This window comes from Eleginops maclovinus, chromosome 1, assembly GCF_036324505.1.
Source record: "Eleginops maclovinus isolate JMC-PN-2008 ecotype Puerto Natales chromosome 1, JC_Emac_rtc_rv5, whole genome shotgun sequence".
Taxonomy (NCBI): Eukaryota; Metazoa; Chordata; class Actinopteri; order Perciformes; family Eleginopidae; genus Eleginops; species Eleginops maclovinus.
Window position 1 is genome coordinate 11,934,082 of NC_086349.1, and position 11,281 is coordinate 11,945,362.

At 39.1% G+C, this 11,281-nt stretch overlaps 1 protein-coding gene across 2 annotated transcripts in view; it reads right to left on the reverse strand.

Moving 5' to 3' along the window:
- LOC134871218 (forkhead box protein J3-like) overlaps nucleotides 1-7,743 on the reverse strand; it is a 45,239-nt gene extending 37,496 nt beyond the window's left edge. For both annotated transcript variants that reach the window (XM_063894003.1, XM_063893924.1), the window contains exon 1: nucleotides 7,521-7,743. The gene's annotated coding sequence lies outside the window, so the exon portion shown is untranslated. The remainder of the gene's footprint in view (nucleotides 1-7,520) is intronic.
- Between the last annotated feature and the right edge of the window lie 3,538 nt (nucleotides 7,744-11,281).

Sequence of the window (11,281 nt, forward strand, 5' to 3'; positions counted from 1 at the left end):
GTCTTCTGCAAGTAGAGAAGGGAAGGTTTCGTGTTTTTTCTTTGGTGGTGCGGGCTTTTCAGAATACTTCTAGCATGATTCAGAAAAAAACAAAAAACAAAGACGAGAGAAAAATTACTCACCCATTGTTCTGTACTCAAGTCACAGCACATTCGTAGATTTGTCACTACTGGACTGAGAATGTCATGCAACTGTTACTCATCATGGAGTGAAGATGTTGCGTTCACTCCATGATTAACAAAGAAAATGGTCTTGTTTTGAGCTTTGGGTTTTTTGGGAGATAAGCGTTGTGCATTCAGGGAAATGCAGGTAAACCTACAGGCTTTACGAAAGAGATGGAGACGGAGTAGGCAAATGCCAGTGAACAGTTAACAAGGACTGGATGGATTCAGCCTAAGGAAAGAGAAATCTTCATCTAAACCTTCATCTGCCATCCCATGCACTAACCTTCCCATGTCCTTGAACAACAAAGAGCCTGTTGGCCCACGCACTTTCCATTCAGGCTCACTGTATATAATCAAGGTGGGAGAACTTCAATGAGCCTACCAACAAAAACCCCTCTCTCTCTTTCCACCAATCCCCCGGGGAGCCCAATACGCCAGGATGAAGACGAGGAAGGGAAGTACTCAGCCGCTCCTGTAAAAACCTCACTTAATTACAAGTAGAAAAAACAAATGTTTAGCAGCAGACTCATCAAGCCAAACAAACCAGGCAGTGGGACTATGTGAAGGAAAGAGGAACCGAGCAGAGATATGCCCGATGAGGTCTCATGCACAACACCACCCCCATCTCCTCCTCAAGGCCCTGCCACTGTGGGAGAAGACAGAGCCATCCCCCCCTCTTCCAAATCCCAGGAAGCCATCTTAATTAGTGCACTTTTTTTTTTTTTTTCGTATTTTTGCTTTAGGGAAGGTAGTATTGCTAGTTGCAGTGGTGGTGGGTAGGTGGGGATGGGGGTTGTGACACACAAGACACAGAACAACACGTACTTATTTTCCCCTCATTAAAAGGAGGCTCAAGCTGCAAATCAGCCTGCCACAAGCCCTGACCTGCTGTGCTGCCGTGGCTGTTGTTGTTGAGAAGTTTTGGAGCGTGGGCTGGCTGCACGGCGGCACGGTGTAGCTTCGCACCGCTAGCCGGGTGAGGATGATGAGTAATAGAAGAGAAGGGAGAGAGAAGAGGAGGGGCATGACTTGGCTTCTGGGGAGAGGGGCCCTGCTGAGCGGGTATACGCAACCAATTACCCAGTCGACTCAGTCAACTGGTCCCACAGTGACTGGGCTCACCTCAGCACGGTGCCTTTTGTCTCTGATATCCGCTGTGTTTCCCAGCAGCCTCAGAAGCCCGCACGGTATCAGGGGAGGAAAAGGATCACTGCAGAGAAGACGGCTTACATCTCTTGCTTATCTTAGAGCTATCAGTTTTCAAAATGTACGCATTGTTCTGCATGCATAGATGATGAGCATATTACATTGTCATCTCAGGTAATTGTTCATGATCATCTAAGAGTACTGAAACAGCAATATGTATTCAAGGGGAAATTAACCTTTCAGTCTATTCTGGTCTGTCTGACTGAACACTCACACAGTATATTATACTCACTTCTCGTGTGCAGCAGGAGATGACTACATCCTCCTCAGGTGCAGATTCATATCTGAAGGAGCTGTTGTGTCATATTTTATCATGTAGATGACATGCGGAAGTCACTTTAAATACTATACTTCTACTATTAAATGATATCATGTTATGAGTGAAACATGCGTCTGTTTTCGTACATATGATGAACTGCTTGTTTAGAATTTAAACTAAACAGATTAATTGAGAGTTCATTTCCTGACAGTTCAGAAAACTGTCCCTGAAAGCAGCTCTCCTTGCTGCAGGGCAGGAGAGAACTAATTGTAATGCAATAATTGGAGGCTCATACAGACACCAAAATAACACAATTCCTGCACATATTCAAAACCCAATATAATTTATCTCTTTATCATTGATGAGGACACATCAAAAACTTAGATTTCAAAGAGCTATAGTTGAATAGAAAATAAAGGTAGCGAAAAGGGGATATTCTGGCAAGCGATCATACAGGACCAGGGAGCGTTTGATTAAATAGTTTGAATGCTTGCAGTATAAATATGCCTGGGAACATACATTTTCTGGGATAAAACATTTTGGCTGACATTAGTAGCTGCAATAAGAACATGTGGCATAACAGATTTCTATTCACAGACCAAAGACCGGTTAAAAGTTAACTTTGGTATCTTGAAAGTTGAAAGTTAGTACTTCCATAAAAGATTACAAGCATGAGCATGAAAAGAAGAGCAAGGATTTGGACGATTATGAACAAGTAATCTTTTTGAGAATTTTAAAACATCACTCTCTGCAATGTGGAAGGAGCTTTCCTGACTGGGAACATTGTCCCTTTAAAAGAGTTGAGGGTCTGTGTGTGATTGAATGTATTCACCCATTAGACTGTGTAGCTGTGATGCACTCACTCAGCTGTATGCATCACTAACAGCTTACAGTCTCCCGCTGCTAGCAGGCTTTTAGACGGAGAGAGGCTTTACAGTTCTGCATTTTAATAGAGAACTTTGAATGGAGTGACGGGGGATGGGTGAGCGATGGGGGGGAGGGAGCAAAAAGAAAGAGGCATCAAAATATTTTCAGAGGAAAATGAAGTAATGACAAAATACCCACCCAGAGCGTGCAGAGCAGAGGGGGTTTCTTGGAAGAACTGCCTTGGCAACGGTAAGTCTAATGTGTCAAAAGAAAGTCTGCACGCATACTGAGCGCTGTCATGTCGAAGAGTGTGGGCCTTTCAGACGAAGGGGGAAAAGGTCCAAAAAGCAGTATTGAAAGTCTTAATTACTTTCGGCTTCAGAACCAGAAAGCATACCCCTGAAAATGTTCAATTATAAGATATCAAGGCAAATCAGCTGCCCTTATGGTGGATGCTTACTCATCTCTCAATGGAGATAGGTTAAGCAATTATCGTTTGATACTGTAGTGTGTACTTATTCTCAAAGGAGACCTGGAGAGGCGTCGATGTAATGCACCATTTCAAACTGAGATACATTTAGTGGCCTTACTCCTTAAAGCGAGTGGTCAGGAAAACTAATTCTTGAAAGGGAAAAACCAGAGATTCAGAAAGAGGGAGATCATTTATCCCTGACAGTGCTACACTTTCATCAGAGGTTTCTGAATACTGATCGCTGGCCCAAGTCGACCAAGTCAATCAAGTGGCACCTCACATTTAACAGAATGTGCTGATTAACACGGCTTCTGTCAGGTCTGAAAGAACATCTGATTGAAAGAAGGCAAGAAAATCCAGAGGTACCACTGAATTCATGAAGGCTTAGAATAAAATATTTAACTCACTAAGCCCACACAGAATATAACACCTGAAAACATCTGCCAAGGTAGAGGGAGTTAGCGACCCAGAAGACTTACCACTGCTGAACTAGAAAAAAGCTATAACAATTCCAGATTCTGACAACGGCGAAGTTAAAAAGGCATTTTTTGTCATAAATAAAACATAGGAGTGCAGCATTTCGGCAAACTCCCCCAACGATAGGTCCCAAGAGAGAGACGGGATGCTGTTTGTGAACTCATGCTTTGCACAGCAAAGGAGGCTACAGCACTGCGTCACCACGACTCAAACCACATTCCCACATCCAGCTCTATTCAGCAAGGACTAGTCCTCTTTAAAAATTCATTAATTTACAGCAAAAATAGATTAAAGCGCCCAACCTAAAAAGTTTGGCTTGTGAATAGCATTAATAATGGAAGCGAGCATCCAAAACCTAGAGGCCCTGGCTCCGAGGCAAGGCTTAGGTTTTGTAGTGCTTTATAATGGAGAGTCATTTACATTTTTTAGAAGTATTACAGCTTTTTGATGCTTGTTTATAATAACATTGTTTTACATGCAAATTGGCTCACAATTGTTACTCATTAAAACAGAACCAGAAGAGTGCAACAACGCTGAGCATGTGTAAGACTCAGGCTCTACATCAGGACGCTTTGCACTGAACTCCTGTTGCTGGCAGCCCCGCTGCTGAGTTCAATCCAAACGACAGACCTTTAAAAGTGATCATCCCCCATTTTATCTTTTACATCTTGCTCTTTCAAATCATAGCAACGCTTTCCTAACAGAATCAAAGAAGATTTTGACAAGATAAAAGGATTTGCTACATTTGAATCCAAATTATGTGTACTTTCCTGGGGACAAGACAAAAATTACACTGACTGGGAGCACTCAGAGAACTTACAGGTACTTAAAAGGAGAGTAAGGCTACTCTAATGCGTTGACAAATTGTTTCGCCTTCCCAGCCTCAAGATGAAGGAGTTTGCTGTGAGTATATAGGTAAACCAACAACTAAGAGCCAGCTGATTTGGGATAAAGGGTTTTACACCCACACCGCAGGGGTTCAGTAATTACTTCTAATATCAGGTCATTTCTATAATCACTTTTTCCTAACGATGATTTAAACAGCTGATAACTGGTATGACATGAGGTAATGAAATTACCTTTTGACCTAGTACCATTGTAGAGGCCTGATAATTGCAAAGGCAATTTAGAGGGCTTTCTCTAGCTGAAGCATCTGAGACCTCTTCCTCACCTCCTAGGCCAAGCTGTCTGCAAGCATGGCAGTTTAGCTACAACGCTCTGGCAGAAGTGTTCATGACAAACAGAAGAAGACAGAGACACTCGCAGGCATCATCCATACAACTGAAGAGAGTGGGTGTTTGCTAAAAGCATAATCTTAGTTGGTAAGTCCTTAAGTAAACAGATCTTCTTTCCAAGGTTAAACACAGATTCTGTATAATGGAGGCGGTATGAAAAGGTGAGCCTATACCCTGTCTGTTAACAAGGATCAGCACCGGGGCTAACACAGACACACATTTTCAACAGAACAAGTGAATGCAATTGGTTTGTAAAAAAGATGTAGAAAAATGGTTCCTGTGAATGATAAATGGTAACCCTTTGACCTCTGGGAAGCTGCATACAAACCAGGATGCTAAGAACATCTTCCGATTCTATTATGTATTCAAACAGATATCTTCATCTTTTTCGAAAATGTAAAAATATGTATAGTTATAATATGTATAAACTGTATATTTTTGTTGACATACATCAGCTTAGTTCAGTGTCTTAACTTTATGTTTTCAGTGGGTTGTGAATCATTCTGGGCAGACAGTGAGAGGGAACATTACTTATGGATTCACACAAAAAGAATATATTACAAGCCATAATGAATATATGCAGACAACTTGAAATCTTTACAGCCATGAATGATTCACAGTTCCTTTTTCAGTTTGTGAATTATATAAATTATTTAATATTTTTGCAATTTTTGAAATAATTTGTGAATTTTATCTCATTGAGCAGCCTGAGCTATTTTTATTTACCAATGCCCCCTGTGATCAATAAGTCGAATCACCCTTAAAGTACCCGCCGAGTTCCCATAACACTGTCCCACTGCTGCTTAGCATTGACTGGGGTGAGTGGTTTGGTGCTATTTTACTGTTTTTTAATTACCATTGTTTAACTTCACAGTAAGATAGGAAATGTTGTATTGATTTACCAAAACAATACCTTGAATAAAATAAAAAGTAAACACTGGCTAAGCCATATGTACATGATAACCTTATGTGGTCTTGTTGTGTTGCTTAAGACATTGTAGAAAATGTGTTCAGTGTGAAGTGAATGATCCAGATGTGCATTGACCAACCTGGAGGCAATATTTAGTATACGTTTGTGATATTGTCTTTCTCCAGACGATGGAATTAAGTGTGGAAAATGGTACGCCAAGTCTTTCCAAAACAAACTCTAAAGCATGTAGTGCATCCACAAAAAGCCCTTAATTCAACTTTCCGAAAGTCATTACGACACTTGTTTCTTAGCATTGCATTTGCTGACATTGACGATAATTAAAACGACCTTTCCGATGATAAAACAGAAATCAGTAAAACATTATGAGGGTCCCTTCTCTTCACGTTTCATGCGATTTTGCATAACGTTTTAATGAGGCATTTAGGGGTCTATGAGTGATCTACTGAGAAAGTCTACAATGGCAATCAGCAGTGAGTGTGGCAGCTGTTCGGCAATTAAAAAGCCAAATTACCCTCAATCAACACCATTTACAAGCGCAAGTAAATCTCAGAGCAAATAATGATGAGAGAAATCTGTTCAGACAGCTCTCATCTTGATAGGAATTAGGGGTGCATCCAAATCAGGGACAGGGTACTCTCTCAAACGTTTTTCTAAGTCTGTCGCCCACCAACAAACACACCTCCCCTTGTCTGTGTGCTTTTGGAGAGGAAAAATGTATAGTATTGGCTGGCTCTCCCCACTGCAGCATGATGAAAGATAATGACTTCTTTACAGTATAAGATGGGCACCGTTTATAGTTAGGTAAGAGCCTCTTCATGGAAAGAGACTACACTGGTCCATTTAAGGCACCCTACAGAAAAGAAATCCATAGTGGGGGGGAATAAAGCTCCTTCAACAAACTCTGCTTTCTGGAAAATGGTAAAAAAAAAAAAAAAAAGAAGTGCTTCATGCATTGTTGAAATTGTTACTGTTATTGTTACCCAAGATTTAGACTACAGCAGCCTCTGTATGCATCAGGTCAATTACAATATTGTATCAATATATATATAAGAACATGTTAATTTCTGTTAAAAAAAAATGTCTGCCCAGTGTATATGGTGAATATCTTACTTGGTATTGTAGGTCTCAGGGTTGTATTCTTTATCAATTGTCCTTAAATAAGCCTGAAAATGACATCCTTTAAATAGTGTGCTGACTGACAACAACGAAATACAGCATGATCCATACATATGTGCATGCAAACATTCACAGTGCTTTCAAAAGAAATATTGTAAAACTGCAACTTAAATGAATCTATATGGACTTACTTATAAAGTGAAATAAAGTTGGTTATTTCTTTAATGAATCCCTGAAGCAAATACTGTCCGATTGTTTTCCCTTCTGTTAGGCTACTACTTTTGTTAAATCCATCGTGTTCATTTGTTAAAGCTGTGTAGCTGATTCAATACCTACAGGCTAATTTTGCCTCTCAATACTGTATCGTTGCCACCAATAAAGAGTCTTTGAGCTTGGTTTGTTCCTCGGTCAGGCTGTAAGCTTCACTGTTATCACTTCTCAAGTGTTTTCAGCTGTGCAAGCCACTGTGCTTCTCATCGTCCAACACAATTCACCACTCCGATATTTGTTCTGTTAAACACTGCTTTCTCCACAGCCTGTAAACCGACAGCCTCACCGTCTGAACGGCAAACTTAAAATAAGTTGACTTTATCTGACCGACATTAAGGATACAGACAAATGCTACGGTGTCTGAATGCATGCATACTGTGACAGGCAGCGAACTTGTCATAGCTTGCCATTAAGTAAAAGCAATCGGTTTTTAGCAATACTTCTTTCCAGGTAAACCACAATAATGTCACCAACATTCATGACAGACAATCAAAAATTATTGTGCACAGAGTAGACTACTCACCGTCGTAGGTGAATGTGAACCGGCTCAATGTTGTGTCTCGCAGAAGCTCCAGACGCCTTTTATTCTGCACTTGAAAATCCCACTCGAAGACAAAAGCTCCTGCGGTGCCTGGGCGCTGTCACCGAGGCAGCATGCACCGTGCTCTGGGCGGTCACACTGACCGCTGCTGTGGTCAGTCGACAGTCATGACGAGCAGACTCGTCCTGCAATTCGCATTTGCGCTCAACACCGCGGAGATCCCGGGTCTCTGTGCTGCGCTCGGCTGCTACACCACCGGAACTACTTCCCAAGCCAGCCGGAGCACGTTGAAGATAAATTCATGCACCACAATGGGAAAAATGAAATCACATCCATTTAAATAGTTCCCAATTTCTTAATGAGATTCAACTGGAACACACATACTCCCGCCATAAATACGCCAAGCAAAATCATATAGGCTAATAGCTAATAACAAATATCATTAATAATAATGTGACATAATAATAAAACTGCTGTGTTTAGGTTTATGTGTTTGCAAGTAGGCTACCATCAACTTGAGTGGACTCTAATCATTATCACTATTGGAAGAATTTAAATATGGCAACAAAACAACACTATTTAAAAGAAATCCAAATAATTATTGTAGGCAAGGAATTTAGGACTAGACTCAAAAATAATATAAACTGCTCAAAGTGCAACCAAACATTGCTGCCGAACTGCATTAACTGGCATCTTGGTATTATTCTGTGCTGACACACCAACAGTGCACGGTGGTGTATTATCTGTTAGGGTTCAGATATATGCCTACAGTCTATAGGGTTGAGGTATTCTCAGTTAGGCTTCATGCCTATAATTTAAATGCATGGAGCAGCTTGATGAAAGCTATAGCACACCCACCTTGACAGGACATCAGTCAGGACAAATTATTGCTTGAACACACAATCCTGTTTTTTCATTTGTCATTTTGAGCCTATTTATTGATCATTATAAAGAGCTTTTCTAGAACTCAAAGTTACCTTAGGCTGGGAAAAAACACTGACAACCCACACATATGACTTATAGTCAAACTAAAGTTAAGTTAAGAAAAACTAAATGTTGTTGAACCTCAAAATATGTGTGAGAGATATTTGTTTGGCATTTTCACTGAAATCTCAGGATGTGTATTTCAATGTATGGATCAATACTGTTGCTGCATTACTGACAAACTGACTCTTATGGGATTTAAGTTATTAAAGTTGAACATGTACTACTTAATTCTGAGAATTAAAAGTTACAGCTCTTCATGGTAGTGTCCTTACAGACAGCCTTTATGTTTGTGTTAGGCTATAGGTGTTATGTGAGTTAAGTGGAAGTGGCTCTGATGATATGTATCACAATGTAAAACATGAGAGGAACAAGCAGGATGTTTGACCTTCAATGTGAATAATGATGCATGTTCATATGTTGCCACTATAGGATGTTTTCACATGTATCTGTCGAAGGGTGCTTATGTCTTTGCCTTCACTTTAAGTCTTACTTTAAACCCATGATTTCTTGAAATCACAAAAAGCTGGGAAACCATCACTCATGGTGAAGTTCATATATAGGTGTTATTGTTGAAGCATATATAACAAATTAACAGTATGTACTGTGTATGTTTCTGGGGCTCTTACCCTGAGAATGCTTTTTCAAAAGTCAAAAACATTCTAGATTTTGAAAATATCTTCAACTTCGTGTCATTCCCCCTCAGTGTCTCACTTTGACTGTACCTGAAAAACATTGGAGAAAAATGACTATTAATGGGGAAGTATCGTTATCTATAGCTCCAAACTAAAATTAGCAGGCTCTGTCTTATGTCTGTTGTGTTAACCGTAGCCCAATCCCTTTTCAGTCGTGTCAGCAAGCTAGCCAGATTATGGTTCGATGGACAAAAACAAACTCATTTGTCACCAGCGATAAATGAGTGGAGCTCAAAAGAAGAAGAAGAAGTTCATTAGAAAAAAAGATGGCACGAAAACAAAGTGACAAGAAGTAGATCAAATAAGGTAATGTAAGATAAATGCCATGTTCCTTTTGCTATTCCTTAAATAAATCTGATATGATTGAGTTAACATTACTAAGTTGGAGTAGTATTGTGTAAAGAGTATTGAATAACCTATTTATTTGGTATTGTATTTTAAACTAGATTTCTTGTTTGAGCAGCCAACATTATTATGGCATTATGATTCAAATGTAGCAGATTTGTAATAATTTAACATTAAACTCTCGACCAGTGAGGAGGTATAACAAAAATATGTTTTAAGATTAGTATTACTGTCAACCCCCAATTCCAATCCTTGCTAATTTATGCTACTTTATAGTAAATAGTAACAACAGCAACATCCAAACCTGTTTTCACCAAATTGTACTTTTTGCATTTTGGGTTGCAGTTGGGAAAGTTAGTCATGCTCAAAATATGTTTGAGTGAGTGTTGTGTTTTTGGTAGGGATGTCTGCGACTTCTGGCTCTGGTTTGTATCCAATGATTACTTTTGGTAAATTAAAATGTTTTGCAAATTTTGTTCGATGAAGGGAAAGGATAAAATATCATTTTTAATATTTTATACAAACACATAATCAACCACCAATGTGTTCTTCTTCTTGTGCCTTAAAATCTGAATAGAAACAACATAATTCATCTGTCAAAACATCTAAAAGTTGTCTTCTGATAAGTATCCTTGTAATAAAATGTATTTGCCTAACTTCACTACATTTAGTCACTCAACTGATGTCTGTTTGTCTATGGATCACATGTAGCCAGTCCCACTTATGAGCGTTAGGTTTAAGAACAACTCAGTGCTGCACTCTTTTGGGTGGTGGAGGTATTGGAAATTGGAAAATGTCATAAAATTGGATGATTTTGCAAAGCAGTAAAACCTGGTGCTGGTATTTTTCGTCACGGATATTTTGTTATGGCTGAAAAATGTGAAAGGCTGTAAAGATAAAAACTGCGCTAGACAACAACCATAACAACCACACAGACACACAACATGATGTTAAACATTTCTAAAATGATTCATAACGAGCTGATAATGTTAGTTAAAAAAATGTTCCACATGTATATGGCATTATTTGTTTTCCTTTAATTACAAACAAAAGTAAAGAGAAAAAGATAAACTAATCTTGGAATTTTATTTTGGAACATGGGTTGTAAATCTGTGAATCCACCACACGAGGTCTCTCTAAGCCAAGACAATGTGTTGACTTAACCTAGGTTATTTGGGGGGTTAAAAACTTCTGCTGAGTTTCACATTTTATTTTAAAAAATGATCTTAACCACATCAAAACAGTTTGTCAGTTATACTATTTAACTGTCTTTCATGTCTCGTCTTTGAAAATCCAACCAGACATGACCTCACAGCCAATTAAGAGGAAATGTCTTTTCACCTCATGATGAGAAAATGTGAACAGCTAGTATCAAAATCTTCTGCACTGATTCTACATCCAACCATGAATATTCAGTTAATTAAATAAGACTTAACGATGTCACTCCTTAATTTTCACACTTCATCTAAAAAAATATTGGTTACTATAACTTTAACAGTCATGCCAGAGTCATGTATTTTGCTTGTAGGTTGCAAAATGGTAGCATCTGTTCATCTGGAAATAGAAAGCAAAAGGGTTTATGTTTAAGTGTTCAACATGACAATAAAAGGGGAGGTTGGGTTTAAGAGGATGTTTTCTAATTTGGTGCCTTGGCCTTTTGTTATTAGTCTGAAGCAAGACTGGCTCTGTCTGTTTTTAATTAGTTTAGAGGGTATATGC